General features: G+C 44.4%; 1 protein-coding gene across 4 annotated transcripts in view; it reads left to right on the top strand.

Moving 5' to 3' along the window:
• Window positions 1-1,340: 1,340 nt before the first annotated feature.
• The window catches only part of CREB5 (cAMP responsive element binding protein 5), a 265,679-nt gene continuing 241,145 nt past the window's right edge, over window positions 1,341-25,874 (top strand). Inside the window, exon 1 of one of the 4 annotated variants that reach the window (XM_077302760.1) lies at window positions 1,341-1,465. The gene's annotated coding sequence lies outside the window, so the exon portion shown is untranslated. The remainder of the gene's footprint in view (window positions 1,466-25,874) is intronic. The other 3 variants (XM_077302758.1, XM_077302763.1, XM_077302759.1) reach the window with 3 other exon arrangements.

A 25,874-nucleotide genomic window follows, 5' to 3' on the forward strand; every position in this document is an offset into this window, starting at 1 on the left:
ACTGTAAAGGCTATTTGCCTTTTTATTTGTAAGCCGCCCTGAGCCAAATTGTCGGGAGGGGTGAGATATAAACCTAATAAACATAAACATTCATTTGTGAGACTATAAGGCTCTTTCACACACACTAAATACTGCACGTTCCTTGCACTTTGCATCTGGATTTTATTGCATGAAACGGCAAGATCCACTTGCAAATGGTCCCTGAAATGGATTGAAACGGCGCTATTTAGCATGTGTGAAAGTGCCTTATGAAGTCCACAGGCAGGGCCCTTCCTGTCACAATCCCAGAGGCCCCGGTCATTTCCCAGGGCAAGGCACTCCAGCCAACTATGACGGAATCCAAAAGAATTTTGGTCTTCCACAAGGGTCCAAATTCATGACCTTTAAAAGCAGACCGCAAATTCATATAAGAAAAGAAACAGGCAGAATCTTTATTTTTTCATTGTTGTCTTCTAGGTTTCTACCAAGAGACCTCTTGGGAGTCGGAAGCGCTAGAAAGGTGGGATGAGGAGTGGGCGTGGCAGCCCATGGAGGGGAGACCCCAGCACTCTCGCTGCCCTCCGATGGATTCCAAACCCAGCCGAAAGGGAAAGCCCGTCAACTGGCGCCACTGCCCCTGTCCGTGAAGACTCAAACAGTCCTTCAGAGCAGGGGTAGTCAACCTGTGGTCCTCCAGATGTCCATGGACTACAATTCCCAGGGGCTCATGGGAATTGTAGTCCATGAACATCTGGAGGACCACAGGTTGACTGCCCCTGCTTCAGAGGAAAGTGAGGAGGCAAAGCTGCTGCCCTGTCATTATCAGGAAAGAGGACGACCGGCCAGCCGGACCAGACAGCACAGCATCTGACCTGGAAGCCTCGTGCCTAGGCGCGAGTGGTGGGAAATGCACTTTGAGCATGGTCAGAGAGGCACCGGGTTGGCACCTTCTTGGGCAGGAGCCCTGGCTCCGAGGGAGGCTCGGCGACCCCACTTTCCCATCGCACCACGCGGGACTGACTCTGCACAGCCGGAGGGACGCACTCCTCGGTCCTCTCCAGCCAGAGACCCTTCCTGCCGGGCCCCGACGTGGGGTCGGTCCCTTTCCTGCCTCCTTCGTCCCGAAGCTCCAGAGCCGGAGATTTTTTCCAGGCTGACTCACCCAACTCCGCGCAGCGACCCGTCATCCCCAGCCGCGGCAAGTTGTTGCTTGCGCCGCTCCGGCGGTCCCAGCCCTCGTCTCCGGTTGGTGGAGAGGCGAGCAAGGGGCGGGGCGCGCTGCGGACACGCCCCTCCCCGGCCCGGCCCACCGCGCGGCTCTCTTGCCCGAGCAGGGACCGCAATGATTTAGAAGTTCAGGAATCCCACGTGACGTCACGGAGGGTGATGTAATGCTTCTCTAAATAGATCGTACTGTAACCTTCCCTCAGTCCAACGTGGTTCCTTCAGCCGGGCTGCTGGTCCCTTCCCCGCTTGCACTTGTTGGGTAAGTCCCGCGAAATGCCGCAGCGCCTTTCTCCCGCGCCAGTCCCAACTTTGCCGCCCGCTTCCTCCAAGTTTGTCTTTGCAGCGGGTCCCGCCGCGGTCGCTTCATCCCCCGCCGCCGCCGCCTTCCCGGGGCTGGAGCAGCCGAAGGCGCGTGTGAGGCGGACGCCGCAGGGACCGGAGGGCAAGAGCGGGCGGGAAGCCTGCCTGCCGAGGGCCAGCCCGGAGCGTTGCCTCGTCGCTCGGCCGCCCTGCTCGGGTTGCCTCCCCCCGGATGCTCGCGAGTGGCGGCGTCGGACTTTCGCGCGGGGCGGCCGGGCTCAAAGTTCGCGGACCGGACCGGGAAGGTGGCGCCGGGATGGGGCGGAGGGCGCGCCTCGATCCCTTGGCCCCCCGCGCGCTCAGGGGCGCCCATAAAGTGGTCCGGGGGAGAGGAAGTAACTTGGGGGGGGGGGCGGGGAGCCCTTCCCGGCAAGAGCCAAAGTTTGGAAGTGGCGGCCGCCTTCGCCGCCGCGGGGAGCGAAAGTGACAAGGCAGGCTGTCAGGACGCCGCGCCGGTCCCCGAGGCTCCAGCCCCCCCCGGGATTGGGCGAGCCCTGCTTCGGCTTCCCAGTAAGGGGGCGGGGGCGAGCAGGGCGCTCTGGGCAGGCTCAGAGACACTCTCATCCTGGGCTGGCGGCGGGAACCAGCCTCGAGGAAGCGGCGCGCCCCCCCACCCCCCCGGGACCTTGCCCCTGCTGACCCTCCGGGCTGCTGCTGGCGCTGCCGGGTCTGGAGGGGGATAGCCTGGCTCCGTCTGGCTGGCAGGGAGAGGTCGGATCGGGACCTGCAGGCGAGGCTCCTCTCCTCTCCCTGCCCCTGCCCGGCTGCCGGCTTGGCATCGCTTCCCGGGCTCCCTGGGCGCTTTCTCTGCCTGCGGGGAGCGCCAACTCTGGGAAGAGCCAAGTTGGCCCCGTCTTCTTGCAGGAGGGGGCTCGGCCGGGACCCACCCCGCCCACCCCTCCCCGCCCGGCCCCCTGGGCTCTGGCCCGCGCCGGCGGCCGCCTCTGTGTATGTTTGGTTGTTAGGTGGCCGCCTCGCTCGGCTGCCCCCCGGTCGCCCCCGCCCTCGCCGCCATCCCTCGGGGAGCCCGGCCCATGACGTCATGCTGCAGGCGAGGCAGGGGCGAGGGGCCGGGATAGGGACAGGGACCCACCAACGCCGAGCCGGTCGCCCTGCACCGGCTCCCCCCGAACCCAGTCCCCGGCAGGATCGCCCCCTCCCGGCTGTCCCACGCCTCCCCGTCCCGGGCGAAGCGGGAGCCCCCCGGGCCCACCGGCGGAGACGGGCCAGCTGAGGCTCTCCTAAGCGACGCCACCGGGAGTGGCCTTCGCCTCCTGCCCAGCCCCGCTCCGCTCCACGGGCCACTTTGCGGGGCCCCCGCAGACTCCGCGGGCCGAGCAGCGGCGGCCCCATCGTGGCTTTCCGACGTGCGGAGTTCGAGAAAGAGGCGCAGCCGCGCGAGCGGGAGCCCGAGAGGCTCTCGGCTGTCACAGCGCGGCTTCGCGCTCAGGGCTCCAGCACCCCGGCGCTCCCTGGATGTCGCTGGGGGGGGGGGGGGGTCGCCGCAGGGCCAGATCGTCGCCGGGTCCCCAACCCCTTGGCCTCGGGGCGGTAAGAGGACTTGGGGCGGCGGGTCCGCCAAACACCCCCCCTCCTCCTCCCCCCGGCGTCCGCGAGCCGCTGGCAGAAGCGCACGGCTCGGCGGAGGCGCGACTGGGAAGATTTCGCCGAAGTTGTGAGCGCTTTATGAGCGCTTTGGCACCCGACAGGATCGCCCGCCAGAGCCTTCGACAGCTGGTGGTGCCCCGGGGGGGGGGCGGGGGGAGATGTGGAGTGGAACTGGGACTTCTGGGACTTCTCGCTCAGGTGGCCCAAAAAACAAACACAAACTTAACGTGCCCCCGAGAAAAGTGTGATTAATGATCAGCGATCAGCGATTAGATGTCGTCGTCAGAACCTCTGGCCAGAAACAGGCATCGGAGGCATTAAGAGGCTCCTAGATAAACGCTCATTAGGGGAGGGGGGGAGAATGCCAGAGGGGCAGGCAAAAACAGGCAACTTTCAGGGAAAACTGTTCCTGTCTTCGGAATAATAAGCTCTGCTCACAGAAAGGCGCCTTGAAAAGTTGCTTTATCTTGTAAATCAAAGTTTGATGTAGAAATCCACAGGGCTGTGATCACCCTGATTTCCCCATATCCATGGGATGCAGATTATCCCAGAAGCGATAATTCCTTTTTCATTTAAGGAAACAGTTGAGATTTTGAAAGAGAAACCTGCATTGCCAGCTGGTAAAGGCCCCAGGGGCCGAAAGTGTCCCCTTGACAGGAAGCATGGCAGGGCCTGCTTGTCCATAAACTATGGACACTCTCCAGTTCTGGAGTGGGGTGGGGTGGGGTGGGTGGCCAACCAACCCCACCTGTGGCAGCTTGCTCTGTGTCCTTCAACACTTGCCACAAAGTTGATTCTGTCCTGGGCTGGAGGCGAGACACTTCTGTAGGTTCAAAGTCACATTTTCCATGTCGCTTAATCAAGTGAGTTGAAGGCTACTGGAAAATCTCGTCTCACCACTACAAGAAGCAGGGGGAGGGAGAAGGGACGGTGGGTGGCGGGTTCTGCAAGTGGAGCGCTTGATTTAACATTGGGGGCTGTAACATTAGACCTGTGCTTATTTATTCTTGGTAGGGCATCTGTGTAGCACAGCCAGGAGGTCCCAGGGTTGTCTGGCAGCCAGGCAAGAGATGTTTGGAGGTGGTCTGCCATTGACTGCCTCATGACCCTCGTGTTCCTTGGAGGTCTCCCATCCAAATATTACCCAGAATTAACCCTGCTCAGCTTCCAGGATCTGACAGTATTGGGCTTGCCTGGGCTACCCAGGTCAAGTCTGTGCTCAAGTGCTTTATCAAGCAGAGCAGCCCTCAGTCACTAAAGCTTAGCTTTTACTGTTGGAAAAAGAAAGGGAGAGGGGACAGTCTGTTCATAGGGAAGAAAGGTTGATTCAAATGTCCTGGACCATGGTAAGATTCTTGATTTTGTTCTTCTATCGTTGGCTTTCCCTAGATGTATTTTACATGTGTGGATTGTAGAGAACCAGTACATAATACTCGCTCTACTTTGTAAGGACAGCCAGAACAACCATTTTGTCAGGAGCCTATATTTTGGTAACTTATTTCTATTTGTAAACTTGCATGTCAGTTCCTGGGCCACGTTTCGCTGGGATGAAAAGGGCCATCAAGTCAACCCGGCAGGCTGCAAATGATGGAAATCGTCAGCCCTGTGTTGGACACTTTGTTAGAAAGAGTCAGGTTGAACTTTCTTCAGCCAGTGATCCCCAAAGAGCATACCTTGATTTTTACTCACAGAGTAAGCTTGGAAAAAGAATAGAAAATGCCTATAGGAAACGGTGGGATTTAGCAATAGAATGTGATGGGAATGGCAGATTATAATAATAGAATATCTGAAATCATATTTGTTATTTATTTTAAAAGAACCCTGTGACCTGAATTTATTTATTGAGACAGCAGATTGTATCAATAGAACAAGTGCCAGTGTTCTTTATTTGGAATGAAGAGGGGGACAGGGGAAGAGGGGGAGAAAATAAACATAAAAGAGTAGCAAGAATGAGGTAAAGTGAGCTACTTAGACTTTACTGAGCGGTGATATCCTAAGTAAGTGGCACTTTTTAAAGACCATTGACTTCAATGGATTTAGAGAGATATAAACCTGTTTTGCATTGTATTGCGTGATACTCAAGAAAACACGGCATATATTAGTGGTGTGGGCATTTCTTCAATGACATTAGGAGTCATTGGAGTCTCTGGACTGCTTGGAACTCCTTGAGTGTGGTTTGTACCTTTTAAAAGCCACCCTTAATAGTATCATGCCTTCGGTTGTCTTTACACATTTTTCTCATGGGAAAAGCATGCAATCTATGTGGAATGTGTGTTCTATGCTACGAAGCACATGCGGATGTAAATTTCACAGGCAATGCATGTGTGGAGTTCCCTTTTCCTGCCTAGAAACTTTTATCAAGTTTGAAAGAGCTCTCAACACTTGCTTATGCCAGGTCTCTTTTCGTGCAGTGGTTTCAGAGTGTTCCTCCAAAATGTGTTCATGGAGCCAGGATTGGCTGCAGCTCTCTTTTTCATGTATGTTCAGGGGCAGCCCTGCCATTGCCACTGCCTTTGCTTAGAAATTGAAATGGCCTTTGCTTAGAAGGAAGTAAGCTATTAATTAACTTAAAATACTTGCTTTCCTTCCACTGTTAGTGAGTCCTTATTTTATAGTTTAGCTTAGTCAAAGACAAAAGACCTCAAGTCTAACCATTTAATGTTGTTCATCATAATCCAGAAGGAATTCCTAATCATTGCCATGTTCTAGGTAGCTAGGTAGCTTTAGGCTATCCTTGCTTTCCTTAAAATAAAAAAGGAATTAATCCCTTTTTAGTGAATGTGTGGTTTTCCCTAATTAATCACCAGAAGGCTTTTGTGAAAGCCTTGTCACCCAGCAAACCATCTTAGATGTGATCAGTTCTTATGGTAAATCCTGGTCTACGTTCACTATTACTACTGTATTGTATTTGCTTGACATTATGGTGTTATGCTGTACTTATCCTTATGTTCTATGTAAACTGCCCTGAGCTGCAGGGCAATTTACATAGAAATATGTATATATGTATGTAAATAAATAAATAAAAATATGACAGTCATCAGCCTTCCTGATGAAAAAGTAAATTCGTTCTGAGAATTTATAATTTTTAAGTTCCACCTGTTTTTTTCTTTTTTTTTAATAACTGTTAAATCACATAATGAAGTAGGTCAACATTTATTTCCAATGAGAGACACTGGAACTTAGTTTTAGTTGTTTGTTATCCAGATACTTAAACTATAAACAAAAGTTGCTGAACACCCCCCTCTCTGTCCCCCTATTCTTCCATACGTATATGTTGGCTGAACTGTTGTCTATTGACTTGCATTTTAGGATACGCAATGTCTTTCTTACTAGATTTTTTAAAAGTGATTTATTAGTTAATTTTAAAAAGTTCCTTATTAATTAATTTATTTTCGTGGAAGCATTTAAACAACCTCAGTATCCCCAGGGATCCTAGTTTACCTCCTGCCACAGATTATTCTGCACTTTCATATCTAAACTTACAATACTCCACCTGTAGATTTCACTGCACAGATCTCAGGCTAGAATTAATGCATGAAGAGCTGCTGTTCTGGATCGCACTCCCGCACAAAATTAGACTGCCAAAATTACACTAAAATTGGTAGCTCTGATCTACTGGATGTAGAATATTACAGAATTCTAGTTTCTGAAGACTGCATTCTTGGCTGGTGAATGGTATGCCACATTGTTGCTTTGGGAGCTATCAAATATCTTAAAAATAAATAACCAGTATATATTTCTTCTTCCAGTGTTTTTTGTTTACTACTTGCTTTTTATCTTTTGTTGCATTTTTTCTTCTATTCTGCTTTGATCATTAAAAGACTTGTTCTAAACTCACATTTCAGCCTTTTTGGGAGAAAAGCAGGGAATAAATATTCTAAGTAAAGTAAATAAGTTGTTAACGATTAAAACTAGAATAATAATAAACTATATGAGCCATAGCTTTAGGGGGCTATGAATACTTCACTACTGATCTTTTGATGCCAAGCAGACGTCTGTAACTTTTCCCGCGCATATTCTTGAAGTTCAGTTTTACTTGGAAGTAGTTGATTGACATGTAATTTCTTTCTAGCAGAAGACACTTAAGATGGCTACATTACACACTGATAATGCTAGTCACTAGCCATACAATTCTAAACAGAGTTATACCCTTCTAAATGGACTTAGAAGGGTGTAAGGTGGATCATTTGTGGATTTTTGATTTGTGATTTCTCCTCTCTATGATCTACACAGTCCACTCATATGCTATGGTCTCCAGCTTATTTTTGCTCCCACTGCATACAGTGTTAAATTTTGCAAGAAATCTGGTTGTTCTACTGGGAGAAAGCAAACCCTTGCTTTCTAGTATTCGCAGATTTCACCATTCACAATGATCCAAGGAATGTATCTCCTGCATATTGCAATGGTCTACCATAAAACCATTTGTTGCAGTGATTTTACACTGGAGTAACTCAACATACTATTGCCCTGCTGTTTAGTTAACAGAACTTTAGACGCAAAAATCGGGTTTATTTTGCATATTGGCTATCTTCAAAAGAAATGGTAAATTCATCTGTAAAACTATATTTTCAAATAAAGTTCTTGGCAAGGCACATTATAAAACAGAATATGAATAATTGTAACAAAATATACTCATCTAAAAATAAAAAGTGACTATACGATGTGCACGCATCTGTGTAGTAGTTGTTCATGCACTGCATATTTAACCATTTAATAGTTTTTAGAGGCTGACAGAGTAAATCTCCAAACTTAAATTGTTATGCCCCTTATCCACATTCCCCAATAATAACAACTTCTTAATGGGGAATAATGGATGCTAACACTGTATTGAATTTTTATGGTTAAACATCTGTGGCTGAGATACATTTGAGCTGGAGGCATCCACCACCTTTTCAACATCAGCATATCTTATACTTCCAGTATTCTTTCTCTTAATGAAAAATCGTAATTCCAGTTTTTGTTATGAAATGTTTGGTCTGCCAACGGTAACATTAATGGAACATATGCACATATGGGATTGTCCAAAGTCGCTTTCTACACATTCTGAGATGGTTTATTATAACAGGGAGATTTTTCTAAGCATTTTGTGCAGTCTTTTCAGGAGTTTCAAAGGAAAACATTTAAAGTAATATATTTCTAGTAAAATAAAATGTTTAAAGTTCACTACAATTTCCTGAGTTTATGAGATGTTATGCTTTAATTCTTTTTCTCTCTCCTATGCGTTGAAATTTCAAGAAGTCAGTCCTCCCAAGGCATTTAAAATAAATGTTTTTATATACTTACCAGTGTTCAATCAATTGATACCAGTGTTTGTTTGAATTCTGATAAAACTTCAGTGCTTCCGGTTCTCAGGATCAGCCTTCTGTGTGTCATGAAGTTAATCTGGGCCTTGAGTTGAAAGATTGTTCTGCTCACGCTGTGTACCTACTAGGATTTGCATTTCTTAAGCAACACCACCACTCTGTGCCACATGGCAAGAAGCTATGGAGTCTACCGTTTAAAAACTGAAAAAAGAGGCCTTCTGAGTATTAGCAATCCCTGCAGTTCACCAGGACTGTGGACCAGGTGGTCTTGCACAATAGGAATGTGGTCTTTCAGATTGACAGAAGAGAAATGGGATAATATAACTAGAAAATGACCTGGATCTGGCTTCCAAAAGTTCTTAGGTAACATAGCCAGCCCTGTTCAGATCACTTATTTCAGATGACTGCTGGAATTTGGAATCACGGCCAGTCCCTCTGCAAGGTTCACGTATTCGTAATAACTTTTGAAACAGTATTCAAGTGCAGGCCGTTACTGCATAGGCTCTAACTGCATGGGTCTGTACCCTGATTTTAAGTAGCCTTACTCACAAGTTACAATGAACACATGTTCTGTCCATGTACACTTGATTTTTTAAAACAGTGGTTCTCAACCTGGGGGTCGGGACCCCTTTGGGGGTTGAACGACTCTTTCGCAGGGGTCGTGGCAGAGCAAGCAGCTTGGCTGGGGGGTTGCCATCCACACAACAGCCTTGCGGGGTAAATCGAGATAGAGCGTTCATCTATCTGGAGCAGCAGAAAAGAGCGAGATCGACATGGTGGGACAAGAGGCAGAACTGAACTGAGAAACCCTGGAGAAAAAAACAGTTTATATACAATCATGAACAATGGATCTTCACACCATTGGTCAGTTTCGGTTTAATTTCTGTGAAAGAACACTTGCATAATTTTATGGTTGGGGGTCACCACAACACGAGTAAGTGTCTTAAAGGGTTGAGGCACTAGGAAGGTTGAGAACCACTTTTTAAAAACATGTGCATTGACTAATTAATCTGTTACATTTAATGCACTTATAGTTGATACCAACCCTACATTTATTCAGGTGCTGTTCTTTAGTTTCAATGGCAAAGTGAACACATGCTGGCTCTTATGAATGAACAGGTGGATGTGTATGTACACAGTGTACATGAGTTCAGTATAACAGGGACCCTGATGGGTGGGAAACTGTACAGATCACACGTTCAGAACCTATGCAAATATAGCTTGGGCACATGGACTGTGTTCAGAAGTCAAATGTATAGGGGTGGGGCCAAGGCTGGTTCTCTCCCCTCTGCTAGGTCACCATGACTGTTCTCTGAACAGACATCACCGCTCATAGGGAGGGGACATTTCCCTCAAGGCTGTAGCCAACCTCTTTCATTGGGGGTAGATAGCAATATTTCCAGGCGGGGCCAGAATCTCCTAGCCCGTAAGCAGTGGGGCACACAGCAGTACTCTCATGACTGGGAAGGATCCATGCCTCAGGCTGAAGAAGCTAGCCATTCCTGTATGAAGTTACTCTGTCCAGAGGTCCTTAAGAATTTTGCTGTGCTTGCAGTCAGAGTGGCTGAAAGGGGGATTTTAAAAATTAAGAATAGACTTTTCCATTTTAAAAGACAAGCCCCATTTTTTTAAAAATAGAAACTATAATGTCACTTTTTGGGGGTGGGGACAATGGAGCAGAATAGTGCCTCAAGCAGGGTGAAGCAGCACCCCCAGGCCCTGTGGTTGTTTGAGCCCTGTTTTATTCCCCCCCTTCTACTCTATGTTTATGGTTGAAGTAAATGTAAGTTAGTGATTACGATCAGAGAATCACAGGGTGGCAACGAGTCTGGATTCTGCAGAAGACACGTGTGTGACCTTGTGTATGTGAGGCTTCAGAAACTGCAGGGGTATTGCTCACATCCCTGATTACTCAACTCTCATGGCTGAATATTCACTGTGCAGCCTCTCTACAATACCAGACTATGGAAAACAAGTTGCTCTTTTAAATATTTATTGCATTCATATGCCAGTTTTGGCCCATCAGAACACCTCCTCTTCCAAGGCAGCAATATGAGAGGAACTGTTCTGTAGGAATAGACAGTAATGTTTGTCCCACATCAAGTCACAGACAACCCCAAGGGGTTTTGAAGGCAAGTGACAGTCAAAGGTGGTTTTGCCAGTGCCTGCCTGCATGTTGGTGGGTCCCCCTTGGTGGTCCCCCATCCAAATACTGATCAAGGCCAATGCTATTTAACTTCTAAGATCTGACAGGATCAGGCTAGCTTGGGCTCTCCAAGTCAGGGCTGTCTCACTGAGGCATCTTTTAATTTTGAGTGCCCTTCTAACTGCCTAATTCCGATGTGTTTTGAGTTACTTGAAGGCCTGTGTACAAAAGTGATAAATTACAACCTTATCCTTGCTGAGCCATGCTGGTCCAATGTTACAGAAATGTCGAGCTGAGAGTTTAGAATTAGGGACCATTTTTTAAACCAAGTGAGCCAAATAAAATGTTTAGAGTTAGTGACAATTTTTAAAATCAGATAGGCCTGAATCTACATTCTTTGATCAGCTGGTCACCTTCTATTATCTGATAATGTTTGGATTCTTCAGCCATCAGAGATGTCGTACGGATGGACTGTGGCTTTCATTCTGCTCCCTCCCCACATCCTTAGAAATAGCAATGGTCACACAAAGCATTTCTGCTTGCTTTCACTTTTTTCTTATGCAGCCATCATAATCTGAATGCTGCTTCAATTTCTTACAGTCTTGGATGCCTTCGGTTTTACTTGGCTTCCATTTATTGCTAGTTATTGAACACAAATAACTGGTAGCAAAGGATACAGGCCGCATCAGAGATCTACCATTTAATACTCTGATCTTAAATATTTAGGAAAATCCTGTTGGAAGTCACTTTCTGGAAGGAAGCATGCACCCTGTCAAATTCCTCAGTTCCTGTCACTTTTCCTCGTATTTTTCCCCACTGATATAGTGCTCCAGTTTATCTCCAGAACTGCATGTGCATTTTATGTGCCTTTAGTTTTTATGTCTGTTTCCTCTACTTTTTAAAAGGTTTTTTTGAAGAAGAGTTGGTTGATATATTGCTAGAGTGTTGTAACAATAGCTTTAGCAGGTTCTCTGAATTCCCAACTTTTGATTAAAAAAATAAATCTCTAGTTCCTTTTCTCAAAAAGATTTAAGGAAAGAGGGAATGAGCTGGGCAGGAGTGGTAACGGATGGAGCTGGAAACTTAAAAAAATGAAAGATGGGAATTCAGAGAACCTGCTAAACATGTTGTTACAACGTTGTAGCGATATATCAATATTTCAGTGCCATTTTGGACAAGGGAGGTGTTGTGGCTACACTAATGACATCACCAGTGGTACCAGGACCCTCCCTTGAAAATCTTCATTAATGAAAGTGTGTATGGAATAAATTAACTGGCTACACAGCAGTGAAAATGCGGTGGGAAAGCAGACGTCCAGAAAAGCCGTGCCCAAACCAATTCCAACCCTGTGGATCAACTGCCAAGAAAAAACAGGAGTAATTTGAGCATGCAGGAAAGCCCTGCAATGAAGTAATTGTGATGTGGGTGATCTGTGAGCATTTGTTCTTAATTCAAAGAAGAAACTAATTTGTTCAGGGAAATGGCATGAGGGAGGGGATTTCCTTTTCAACACTGTTTCACTGATCCAATCTACCCTTAAAAAAAAAATTTCTGCAGACTTAGTGCAGTAGCCAAGACAATGGGTTATAATTTACATACTGTACGAGAGGAAAGGGTTAAATCCCACTTGTATAAAATGGAATTAGCAGACTCACATGGCTGCTTGGAAGTTAACTGCCCCACCCCCACTCCCACTCCCCTGTCACTGTGGTATCCTGGCTGCTGATCTTCTGCTTGTTATCTGGTTGGCCTTGATTCAGACCAGGTGTTCTGAGGCTAAAAACTAGCTGTCAACTTCAAACCCGTGTTCACAGCACAAAATGCATACAGAACTTTGCATGGCAGTATTTTAAACAGCAGGTGTGCTCCAGATGAAAGAAACCTATTTAAATGCAGTGAATTTCGGTGGGAGAATTCTGCACATGACTGCCTTTGCCTGAATCATGCCCGATGAGGCTGTTTATCGAATGGAAGGAACAAAGTATGTCGCAACAGCTGTCACCACTTGTTTTGAATCCCATTGGCCTAATTCCACCAAGGGATCCTATCAGCATATCTGATCTGAAACAAAGATCCTTAACATTGGGCAGGAGCCAGAGAACAGCAAGCCTCACCTTGGGAACAGAAAAGGGGCTTCGGCCTTGTTGTTCTTCTTAAACGAGAGCTCTGCTCCTTCTGCACAGTCAACTTTTCTTGAAACTGACTGCAGTTTCCAAAGCCATTTTGTGAGATGTTATGGGGAGTCAGCTGTTCGGATGATACAAATTAAAAAATTCCCTAACCCAAGCCTTCTTGTACTAGCATGACCATGGTGATATTCTAACCGTACGTATGCTTCATACATGGTTTGGTATGAAGAGATCTCAATATCTGTGAATGAGATCTCACTATTTGTATATGGTATCCATACATTAGAAAAGTCATTTGTCCCAATGCAAAGAAAATAAGGCTTCCTCAATACCATTGAAATCAGTGGGACAGACATATGACTAACTTTATTGGATTTGGACCCATTCGTTATTTTGAAGAAGATTCTGAAGAAGACATTTTCACCAGTAGTGCCTAAGTTGTCATATAGTGCTTTTGAGTCTTCAAGACACTGCATGCTTTATTGCCCTTATATTTATCAATGGCAAATTTCTTTCAAAAAGTTGTGTTATAATTTCCAGGAATGTTAACTATAGCCTTGTAAATCCACTGAAGTCAGTGGGCTTCAAAGGGTGTAACTGTCTTGAGTTGTATTGCAAATCCCAATGAACTTGCTGTGACTTCTGAATTCATAGGATCGCACTGCACATTGATGTAGAGCACCTAAATTGTTTTCCCAACATAAATATTAAGTTCAAGTACTAAAAGATGAGCTGGAGGGGATTAATGCAGTGTATCTAAAACATAGGAATGTAACCTAGAACCATAAAAAGATCCCAATGGATAAGCCTGATTTTGGTCTCTGCAGTGGCCCACAGGATATCTGGGTTGACCCACCCTTGCCACAAACCTTGAACTACTGATACACAGTTAGGTGTAGTGGTTAAGAGTGATGGCCTCTAATATGGAAAACCATGTGGTTACCCACTTCTCTACATGCAGTCAGTGTGATCTTGGGCCAGTCACAGTTCTGTCAGTTTCACCTACCTCACATGGTGCCCATTGTGGGGAGAGGAAGGATAGGTGATTGTAAGCCTCCTTTGGGTAGTAAAAAACAGGGTACAAAAATAGCTTGTCTTCTAAATATTATGGCAATTCTCTTGCAATTTCCTCATATTAACAAATTACATACAGGTAAATTATTCTCAATGTGTAATTTAAAGCATATCTTTTGAAAGAAATGTATGCTCACTAAATATTTATTTATTTATTTTTACATTTATATCCTGCTTTTCCTTGGAGGCTTAGGGTATATGTTACTTTGAATTCAGAAATTCAAAGAAATTCAAATTCACTTTGAATTCAGAAATTCAAAGTGATCAAAAGTCACATGAAAACTTTGATCAAGTCTATAGTTTGTAAGGCTGCCATACAGTGAATAATCTTCTATTTGGAAATAAATCCCAGTGGGGATTATCCCAAAGTATTCAGAGGATTTCAGCCTTAACATATGTTTATTAATGAATAGCAGCAAGTCTTTTTGCTGAGAGGCTAGATTACATATCTTTTAATTGTGATGGGTATTTTCATTCTACAAGTTTGGGTGAAATATCCACAAAGCATAGAGAAGAATCATGTTCACTACTTCTGCTATTTGTGTAGTAGTGTACTACCCAGAAGTAAGTCTCACCATGTTCAGCAGATCATGCTTTAGGGCTTCTGGATCTCCCGCTTTAGAGAGTCCTATCTCTGGCAGCCTCAGTCTCCCATTGCTTCTCAGTAGGAAAGCAGGAGAAAGAGATCACATGTGTTGCTTTGATGTACAATATCATTTCTGGTGCAAAATGAGATCATGTCATTGTGATGTTGTCAGATACCTCCAAACTCTGTTGTTTTACCATAAGTTTTTGGCATTTTGACAGAGTTATGTCACTTCTGTCACTTCTGTTTCCACATCAGAAGTGATGACGTGCATTATCAAGTAAGGCATATTTGAATGCCTCTGCCCCCAGAAACCTCCTGCATGTGGGCAGTACTAGGCTGGAAACCCTATCAAACTTCCAAAGTAAATTCAGTTTAATTAATTGGGGCTTTCATCCAGGACAGTGTTCTTAGGACTGCAGCCTCTAGATTGCCTATGAAGACTTTATTTTGTTATATTTGAATTGCGTTGTAATGCAATCGGCCATGTTTTGTTTTAAAAGCCGGGGAAGGTTGCGAGGATAGATGACAGAAGTGACGTCGAGGGGGGGGGGGATGGGAGGGATAATGGCTGGGAATATCCAACTGGGAATGGACTGAGTTTTCCTGCTTCTACATGGTCCAGCCCTGGATTTCTGAGCATTTCTTTGATGCAGGACAAGTGAGAGGGCAAGTTGGGACAGCCCTAGGACTAACTCTGAAGGGACCTGATTCTGTGTGGAATGGGGGACACAGACACAAACAAATGGAAAACAGAGCCTAAGTGGTCATGCGGAAACAGTCAGGAAACAGTCAAATAAATCTAAAACTCTTCCACACAAGATTGGTTGGTATTCTATGGGTCATCTAAGGCTTATGCCTCTGAGTACAACTGCTTTGGAACGAGCCTTTCAGATTCCGATCACTGGCATACAATTATTAAAAATCAAACTGTTATTCCTTTGTCAAAAATTGTAAAAGGCATTATTTATAAGAGGCTCAATATACGATAGAACGTTGTATAAGTACATTGTTTTGTGTTCTCCTTGTTAACTCTGCCACTGACTAAACCATTATATTCTCCACACATTGCCTTGCTGAGATCACCCATGACAATGGTGTAAAAACAAACGTATTTTAACATGATAAAGTAACTATGTAAGTTGACAGCGGTGCTTCCTGCCCCAAAACACATATTAATTTCAATGCTAGTCACAGCACAGAAAAACACCTGCATGGCTCCCACCAGCTAACTGCAAAAAAAAAAATTATAGAAGATGGAGGCCTTTAGGAACCCACTCCTGCAGTGTGCTGAGCATCACATCATCCAGCTTGCTAAATATCACGTATTCACACCCATAATAAATGAGAATGCAGAAATACGACAATTCCTCTTAATCATCTCCTTGCCCCAAGATCAGTAAGATTTCCAGACAATCTTGTAGACTCATTAATTCAAACACTTGACATATACTTGGGAGTTATATTTTCTTTGTTTAAAGATTCAGATGTCATCTTCCACTATAGTTTTTATACTCCAGTTGAAAAATCTTCTCTTAAGAAATGCAACTTGCTCGTTTTAAGGAAATCCTAATAATTTTTTTTTGAGAAAAGGAATCCTCATCAAAAAATAAGTTTGTTCTTTTTTTTAGAACCCCAAAAGGTACACTAATGGCCCCAAACATTAACCTTGTTTCTTAGTAGCTGTATTGCAGATGGCCCCGAGCACTTCTCTTTTAAAGTGACTTACTGGCTCTTGGTGCATGAGCTGGTAGATTTGGATTGAAATTGTTGCAAGATGTAAAGTGAACAACACACCAAATGGATCCCTTTGAACGATGGAGGAGGCTGGTGACATTCTCAGATTCAAATTGACTGGCATTGAGTGCAACCATTTCTTTTTCTTGAGATCCAGAGATTTGTATTTTCCTTGTATGGCCACATACACGAGCCTAAAGCTGCAGTCCTCAACTGCATTGACTAGGAAGCCCCACTGAACTTGGTGGGACCTGCCTCTAAATAAGCCTGCTTGGAAGTTGGCTATAAATAGGTCAGAGGAGAGAAAGAGTGGGCCATGCCTCCTAAATTTAGAAAACACTGGTGTTTATACAGAGAACCAATTGATGAGATTGTCTCCCTGTGGGGGTGAGTAGATAGTGGAATCTGATGTGGTTACTGATAGTCGTGTTCCAGGGAGGTTTGTATTCATTTCTGCCCACACCTGCTCTAGTATGTAACAGGGCCAAGAAATAAGTTGCCATCCTTTCTGCTGTTATCAAAGCTGGGATCAATGAAGTGACTATCTTTGCCTGCCCTCCCCCATTGTGGTCCCACACCCTTGCACTGCATAGCCTGCTATTGGCTCTAAAAGCAGGTGCCACAAGGGGGGGGGGTCTGTTTGTCTCAAAACATTCTGTTCTTTATTTGGGGGGATTTGAAGCCAGACTTCAGGGAGAAGGAAAGGTTTTAGCCACCTGATAACGAGAGAAATACAAAAGTCCTCCTTACCTGAGAGCTGGTGTGGTGTAATGTGAAGAGTGTCAGCTAGCATCTGGGAGATCCAGGTTCCAATCTGCACCTGTGCCAAGGAAGCCTACGGGGTGTTCTTGGGCCAGTCACAGTCTCTTAGCCTAGCCTGCCTCTGAGGGTTGTTGTGAGGATAAAATGTAGGAGAGGGGTATGATGCGGCTCACTTTGGATCCCCATTGTGGGGAAAGGTGGGGTATTAATGAATTAAATGAAAATATAAATATCTGCAAAATTTGCTCATAAGCCTTGCAGAAGCAAGGGCCAGATCACAGAGTGGACCAGGGGTAGTCAAACTGCGGCCCTCCAGATGTCCATGAACTACAATTCCCAGAAGCCCCTGCCAGCATTTGCTGCCAGCATTTGCTGGCAGGGGCTTCTGGGAATTGTAGTTCATGGACATCTGGAGGGCCGCAGTTTGACTACCCCTGGAGTGGACCTTTGTTTTGGGATAGGATGGTTTGATTCTACACTTGGAGATAACACTGATTATTTTTTTTTAAAAAACAGCTAATTTTTATACCTGTAAAATAGTGTAGCTTTAAACAAAGATTTTAGAAAAAAAGTAAGTTACAATATAAGTGGTTGTCTTTTGGCATCTTCTTTTCTAACTACAGAAACTGCTGATAGAGGTTGCAGTAGAATTTTGGATGAGCAGGTGCCTTCCAGTTCTCTTTTGCGCTTGTCCCAGAGCTTGGCTTTCTTATTGCTTCCTTTCTACTCCAGCTGAATTCCACTTTAACTTGGAGGACTGTTCACTTTTGGAATTGGCATAGAGTTGCCAGTTTTCAGGCCGCATCTTGCTCCCACCCTTTATAAAACAGAAGTCTGTGTGTATGCACTTATGTACATCACTGCAGAAGGGAAAGAATGGCTGTGCTGTTGATTTAATCAATAAACACTTGAACATCTAGGGAAGCTTAAATCACAGTGTAAAAAAGAGATCTGATGGATCAGCATGCCTGTTTTTGCATGGTGTGTTAAGATACATGCCGACTGGTATGTGCATCAATAAGCAACAAACCCAGCATCAACATTAGTCAGAACAAAGTCTGGAAACCTGAATTGGAGGATGAGCAGATTGCTCATGCGTTTGCATCTCTTTGCAAACATGCTAACATAATTCAGAGCTCCAAAAGCTATTAGAACATTAACACAGATGAGATTCAAGGAGCAGAGCTTTCTTTTCCTTTTGAGAATAAACAATGGGTCATTACCACAATTCTCCTGTGAAGAGTTTGACCTCTGCTGGGATGTTCTTGATAGGAATAAATACTTTCCTGCATCCAAAGGGTTTTGTGCCATGCTGACTTTCCTATTGTGCTGTTACCACTCCACTGAAGCAACTGCAAGGTAGGGTGATGTCCCCTCTTCCTATTGGTACAGCCCTCATAGAATCCTAGGAATAATAATATGATTATTTCATAGGATTGTTTGTAATTTTGGTCAGTCTTATGAAATGAGCTACATTTTAGGTGTACACTTTAAAGGCACAAATCCTTTGTTGTCAGAAACTGCCTTGCCCCTTTTGGTATCCTTATTATGAGACATACAAAGAAGCAACATCAAATTCTTCAAAGAAGCATTATAAGTCTTAAACTGAACCTTACTTCCTCCTTTCAATAGCTGATGTAGCCATGGATTCCAATGCACGAGATGTGTTTAAATGTAGAATCTGGCTTCTGCAAGTGGTATACTTGTGTTTCCAAGTATCACTCTAGAGGAGAATTGTATGCAAACTTGATCCTCCCCTCCCCCTGAGAAGCCATGATATCATGCAAGTTTTGTCATTTAACATTCTGATATTCATGCAAATTGACCAAGTTTCCATCTGGAAAAGGGTAGTACAATGTGTCTCCTTTAGCTAGGCCATTCTTATGTTCTTATATTGTCAAAAACAGTTTTTCAAAGAAGCTTTCCAGACAGCACTATAGTCAAACTAGCCAGAATCCAGAGCCAGAGATAAGTTACTGGCATTCCCACAGAATGCATAGAGAGAGGGATGGGGCAAGCAGTGACAGTGGAGGGGAAGAGCATGCTGTTTGAGATCTTTCTTCCTGTTCAACAGCAAAACGTTGCGTTTTCAGAGCTAATCAAATGTTTTGTCACTGGAAAATCCATGCCTCCATTTGCATGTGTGTAGAATGTGCATTCCTGCAATATTATTAAATGATGACATGAATATAATGAAAGACCTTGATAATTAAACCCATTTACTTAGAAGTAAATCCCATCCCTTGAAGAAAAGCACGCATGGGATTAGTGTACGAATCTACTGTGTCCATGTATCGCTGTGATTACTGCTGATGTATTTCCTCATGTTTTATGATTGAAAACATTTTCTGTTCTTTCCAATTGACAATAATTTATTGCCCACCTGTCCCTTGGTTTGCTGGTGGATTCATTCATTTATTTAGTAGATGTGTTTTGACAATATATGCAGAAGACAATTCTTCCTCTTCTGGATGTTTCAGTTAATTCTTTTCAAACATTTGCTTTAAATATATCTCTTAATGCTAACCTATTGGGTATTTTTCATCGTGTCACTTTTGAGACGCCTTTATTTAATCTCCAGTATCACTGTGCAGAATAACCTTTGACAAGGTCTGTTACTAACTAGTATTTACTGCTTTTTACAAAGTGAAGAGGTTAGTTTTGACAAAGGGCAGACATTAGTGACTTTTGCTTCACAAGCATGGCTGGAGTTCATAAAACATGGAGACAAGTACAGAAAATATGTCTCTTTTACTGGAAGAGGATTTAGAACTTCTTTAGACAAAGGGTCTGATAAGGCCAGGATTCTGCACACAGACATATGCTTTCTTATCATTATAAGAAATGTTTCAAGTGGGCAAAATGCATGTGAGGTGGGGAGAGTGGGATCTTGTTACAGGTTTGGCCCACTCATGTGGGTTCATTGGACTATATGAATAGAGACCATGTGTTTACAAGCAGAACTGTGTAGCCTTTCTCTGTGCAATTCAAAGTCCTGAAGAAACAGGATCCCTGACAGTGCAGAAAGAACATCCATTTGTAGGAGTGTAGAGTCGATCTGTGTGTGTGTGTACTTGAACTGACGTTCCAATGAATGTGTGTCAGTTGGGGCAAAGCTTGCTCCCATGATCCCATTCCAGTGTATTTTTGTTCTACTGCCTTAGCATGGTTGAAGTGAACTGTGATTAGACTGAGTGCTGGATGAAGAAAAGGGACCGGGATCATTTATATAGCAGCAAAACTCATGATTGATGATGATCTTCTTGGACTGAGCAGAAGAAAAATAATACTGCCCAATCAGTTGTGTGTCAGCCAGCTTGGTGTAGTGGTTAGGAGTGTGGACTTCTAATCTGGTGAGCCGGGTTTGATTCCGCAGTCCCCCACATGCAGCCAGCTGGGTGACCTTGGGCTCATCACAGCACTGATAAAGCTGTTCTGAGCAGTAATCTGAGGGCTCTCTCAGCCTCACCTACCTCACAGGGTGTCTGTTGTGGGGAGAGGAAAGGGAAGGTGATTGTAAACCACTTTGAGACTCCTTTGGGTAGAGAAAAGTGGCATATAAGAACCAACTATTCTTCTTCTGAGTGTGGTGTGCAGCAGCTAGTATCTTGCCTATTTCTCTCCCAAAGAACTTTGGCTTGAGGTTCAGTTTATAGGTTTGTTCTTGATAGGGCAGCTATCCCCCAAGTGGAGTCTAGAAATCTCCTGAAGTTACAGTTTGTCCTCGCCACAAAGATCACTTCCCTTGGAGAGAGTGATCTTTATGACATTATACCCTGCTGATGGTCCTCCCAAGAGTCCAGCCCCAAATCTACAGGGATTTTCCTTCTTGGAGTTGGCAACCCTAGCTCATGGGTACTTTCATTGTTTCAGATCTAGTAATGACTTTGGCTTTTGTTCAAAGATCCCATCCTATCTGTGCAAATGCCCTTATTGTAAAACATAAAATGCTTCTGCTCCAAGCTTGTTGAATCTTCAGACTTGTTGGATCTTCATGTCATCTGTGACATCTGTTTATTTCATTAAGCACCGTATATCTGGAGGCTTCATGAAGCTCCTGAACTATTAAAGCAATTTAAAAACAAGTAATGAATGTTAAGAAGGATAATTCTTGTCTAACACCTTTGTTGAGTTCTTGAGCCCCATGGTATTCAATCAAGAGAATGATATATCGTGATTAGAGCCACAGCAGTTCCAGTGTAAGGATTCCAGTTCTTATATTCCTTTTACTGCAACCTCCCTAGACATTCACTCCATAAGAATTTATATGTAGGAGTATTCTGGCATATTCTCATAACCAAATATTTGCTGTTGCATCATCCCGTTTTCTTTCCAGTGTATTGTAACTGAGGCCTTTCATATTCACAAGTTACCTGAAATATTAGTGCTGATGATCTTGATTAGTTACATTGTAAGAGAGAAACTGACATCTGAGTAAACTTTTGGATCCCTTGGCTGCAGGTCTTTATCTACGAAGTTGCAAATTCTATTCATTTTAATGGTAGACTTCGCCCTCCAAAGGAGAATTTGTCTCACCTCAGCATCAATAATTAGACACTGTTCCCTTGAGTTAAGCCGTGTGCCTATTCTATAGCTCAGCAGGATGTTAAACATTAGTAAATATTAATTAACATTTTCGCTTGATTTTTTTTGCTCTTAAGATATGGTTTGGAAATTAATAAAGAGTAAGGGACCACATCTCTAGCATCCCCAAAGTTTATAGGGCTTGGCACCTGAATTTCAGAACAATGTGTGGGCACCAGTGCTATTGTGCAATCATGGGTGAATGGCAGAGACACTGTAGTAAGTCACTGTTGACCTGACAATGATTCCCATGCCATTGCTTTCCTACCTTTCTAAACTGGAGGTGGAGCCAGGGGGCAGGTATGTTTTGCTGGAGTGGGTGGTGCTGGTGTGGGTGAAAAGGAGGTAAGACAAAGGAATGAACTAGTTGAGCAGGGGAAAATATGGTAACTTATTTTAGTGGAAGCAAAATGCAGTGTGCTTTAGAGCAGGGGTAGTCAATCTGTGGTCCTCCAGATGTCCATGGACTACAGTTCCCATGAGCCCCTGCCAGCAAATGCTGGCAGGGGCTCATGGGAATTGTAGTCCATGGACATCTGGAGGACCACAGGTTGACTACCCCTGGTTTAGAGACTGGAATGAGATCCAGGTTCGAAGCCCCACACTGCCATGGACTGATCTTGAGTCAATCTGCCTGCCCTTGTTCAGTCTCTCAGCCAAACCTTTCTCATAGAATTGGTGTCAGGATAAAATGGGGGAGAGGATCTCAATGTTAAGCTGCTTGAGGTCCCTATTGAAAAGTGAGGTTTAAATAAAGCCAATAAATAGAGGGGGCATGTATTTTTAGTTAGTTTGTTCATTTATACTTTGCCTTTCCCACCTAATAAGCATGCAAAGTGACTGGTATTATTCTCCCTTTTTCCATTTTGCCCTCACAGTGACCCTGTGGGGTAGGTTAGGCTGAAACTGTGTGACTGGCCCAAAGTCATCCAGAAAATTTCCATGGTAGAGTAGGGATTCAAACCCAAGACTCCCAGCTCTTAGCCCAACACTCTTAACCACTACAGCATGCTGATTTTCTAGATTTTTTAAAAATCAATGTGTGTGTGGGGGGGAATTAATTAGATATCTTGGAAATAAATGAATTTGAGGAAAACAATAGTATTTTTAAGGAGAAAAGAAAAACAGAGGAAATATTTTAGGGAAGAAATATTATATTTGTGAGAGAAATTAAACTGGTGGGAATGGATTTTGTGAGGGAGCTTTGTAATGTTTTAAGGAAAATGTATGTTGGGAAGATAAATTATTGGGGGGGGAAATAGTTTCAATACATATTGGACAAAGCAGCTGTAATTGGAGTGTGGGCCTCGGACCCCACCACTGGCTTTTACTACATTTGTAGCCTTGGACCAGTGCATTATCTCTATCTAGTTTTCATTCTCTTTCTAAAAGTGGCCATCAAATGCCTCTGGGAGGCAGAAGAGAAGCACACCAGCATGCCTCTGGAGGCTGGGATTCATTTTAGCCATCACCACCGATAAGCAGGGCTAGTTGCTCAATTAGTTTGATGTTACTGGATTGGGGGTGGGGGGGTGGGAGACCAATGTACCATCTGCCTGTTGCCTGCCTTCCATCCTGCCTACCTGCCTCTGCAATGGATTCCTCCATCTCCCTCCTAATTAGTGTTGCCAATTCTGACTTAGGAAATTCCTGGATATTTGATGGCAACGGCTAGGGGCTGTGCTCAGAGGCGTTTCGAGAGATAAAGGAGCTCTCTGGGGCCATGATATTTATATGATGCCACATTCTGGCTATCATGTCCAGGTTGAAGGTTAATACTTCCAACTCTCCTTCCTGCTAGATCACTTTCTCTCAACAAAATTTAAATTTCCTGCCTTATATCACATTTCCCCCTCTCCTTACATAATTTGTAGGCGTTTGTATGCATGTGTTCTGTATGTCATACTAACAGTTTGATCCTAAATTACATGTACTGGGATGTTGGACTGCTACAGGATCTAGTCACCTAGCCCCCATGCCAAACCCCCTCACAATATTCTTCAGAGGGTTTTTTTAGTGGTAAGAAGAAAATCTAGTCTGAAGACCCACAGGCAAAAACTGACCAACAGCAGTTCAGTCACTCTTTTAATCCCCCAGCTGGCTTCTGGCTATTGCCAGGTTGTGCCTGGCCACTGGTCAGAAGTTAGCAGGGAAACTGTGGCCCTCCAGATGTACATGGACTACAATTCCCATGAGCCCCTGTCAGCCACTGGCAGGGGCTCATGGGAACTGTAGTCCATGGACATCTGGAGGGCCGCAGTTTGACTACCCCTCCTGTAGAGCATATTTGCCATTTTATCATCATCATCATCATCATCACCATCATAATCACCATCATCATCATCATCTATACCCCATCCTTCCTCTAGGGCTCAGGCTGAGTAACACCATTTTTAAAAACAATAGAACAAAGAAAAACTTATATGTGTAGTCTGGAGATCTGTTGTAGCTCCACGAGAATTCCAGGCCCTGCCTTGAAGTTGGTATCCATAGCTGTAATTGCTCTTTCTATCTCTGGCCAGGAGATGGCGCTGCTAACTACTTTGCCTCCCTACTCCACTAGGCCTCTTTAACTACTACATGACCAGACCTGCATGCCCTTTAGGTCTATCACCACAGGTGGCTCTTTTCCCTTGTAAGAGTTGGGTTACCACTCTGGTTGCCCTGGCAGCAGGCAATCAAGAATGGTAGCTGAGCTCTTGCAAGAGTAAATATTATCTCAAGAATTTGGGAAGTCCAATAGGACATATCTAGACTATTGCACTATTTTAAAGCATGGCTGTGGCAGAGGATAAGTTACATTAAGTTTTGGTATTAACCTTCAAGACCATCCTCATTCTGGGCCCCACATATCTACGGGACTGCTTGTTTTCCTCTGCCCCCTGCAGGGCTCTTTGCTCTGTGGGTACAAACCTGTTGGTGATCCCTGTCCTGTGAGAGATGTGTCTGTGTCAAGTTTCTTCAGTTGCTCAGAAAACACAGCCCTTGACTTGATGCAAAAGGTTGCATTTATTTTCAAGCAAGCAAGTGAACTTGACAAGTACCTTGTCAGAATAATAGAACAAGCACAGCCTATAACCACTTCCCCTGCACCACGGGCAGGGGAGGCATGGGTGCCAGTGCGTAACTCGGTGCACACACACAGGCGCGGTGCATGTGTGCGCTTAGTTATGCACCAGCACCCACGCCTCCCTCCCCTGCGTGCAGTTCGGCGCTGGGTGTGTCGGCCTGGAATGGCTGATTCAGATGCCGCTGCGCATAACCCCCCAAACAGAATCAATGTTGAATTTTCTCAGTTCTGCAAGATGGAGATCTTCCACTGGATCTTTGGTTGAGGCTAGGTTGATTACGATCAGCCTCCTCCCCAAAATGGCTAAATCATCTGCCACTTCTTCACCATCAGGCATGTGTTGTTGGAGGTCCATTGAGCAGGAAGGATGGTTAGTTTGCTGCTGGGGTGTATGTTTTATTCTGTTTTTACTGATTTATTGTGGGGTATGGTTAAGGTTTATTATTACGGTTTATTAAACCAGAACAATACAAAAGCAATAAAATACGGTACATACTTGCCAATGCATGCCACTCTGATATAAATATATTGATATACATATATACGGAAATGAATAGATTATTAAAATTTAGTAATAAAGGATGACTTATGGGCAGCTATATAGTATTTGGCTGGATTAAGTTATCCCAATCTCATTTCTCATAACATAGCCCTGCTGACTCCATGAACTCTATGTACTGTCAGACAAAATTTTACTATGTATTTGGTAATTTCAGACAGTAGGTTATTAACTATAACTGTGTTGTTTAATACAGTTTGCCCCGAGTTTTGCTTTACCAGAAAGGATGGATAGCACTGTGCACCTAGCCAAAGTAAAGGCTGTTCTGTGGCTGTAAAAGCTATGTGGCAGGAGAAGGAATATATCTTTTGCTGGGTGGTGACCTATAAATGGAAAAACTAGTGAGATCCGCTGGATCCTGGATTCTCCGTTTTATCAAATGCCTATTGTGGGGTTATGATGTTATTCGCCAGAGTGATGGGCTATAAGTGAGTTATATCTGGTGACACTACCTTTTCTCTGCGATATCTAGGAGTGGATATAACTCACTACATCTGAGAAAAACACTCCAAAAGCAAGTGTGGATGTCAGCATTTTGCCAGATTAACTTACTTCCCCTTATCTGTGCCTCCGATGCTGACGTAGTGAAGCAGTCTGTCGCTGAATGGCCAGGGTGTCAATTCAAAGACTGCAGAATCATGGACATTGCAGAGGGAAAATTTAAAGTGCCTCAAATCAAAATGGAAATCAAATGAAGGGCAGGGGGGGTGTTTTTTTGCCTGGGAAAGGATAAAAAGCAGTGTAGACTTA

Source organism: Paroedura picta, chromosome 11 (genome assembly GCF_049243985.1).
Source record: "Paroedura picta isolate Pp20150507F chromosome 11, Ppicta_v3.0, whole genome shotgun sequence".
Classification (NCBI taxonomy): Eukaryota; Metazoa; Chordata; class Lepidosauria; order Squamata; family Gekkonidae; genus Paroedura; species Paroedura picta.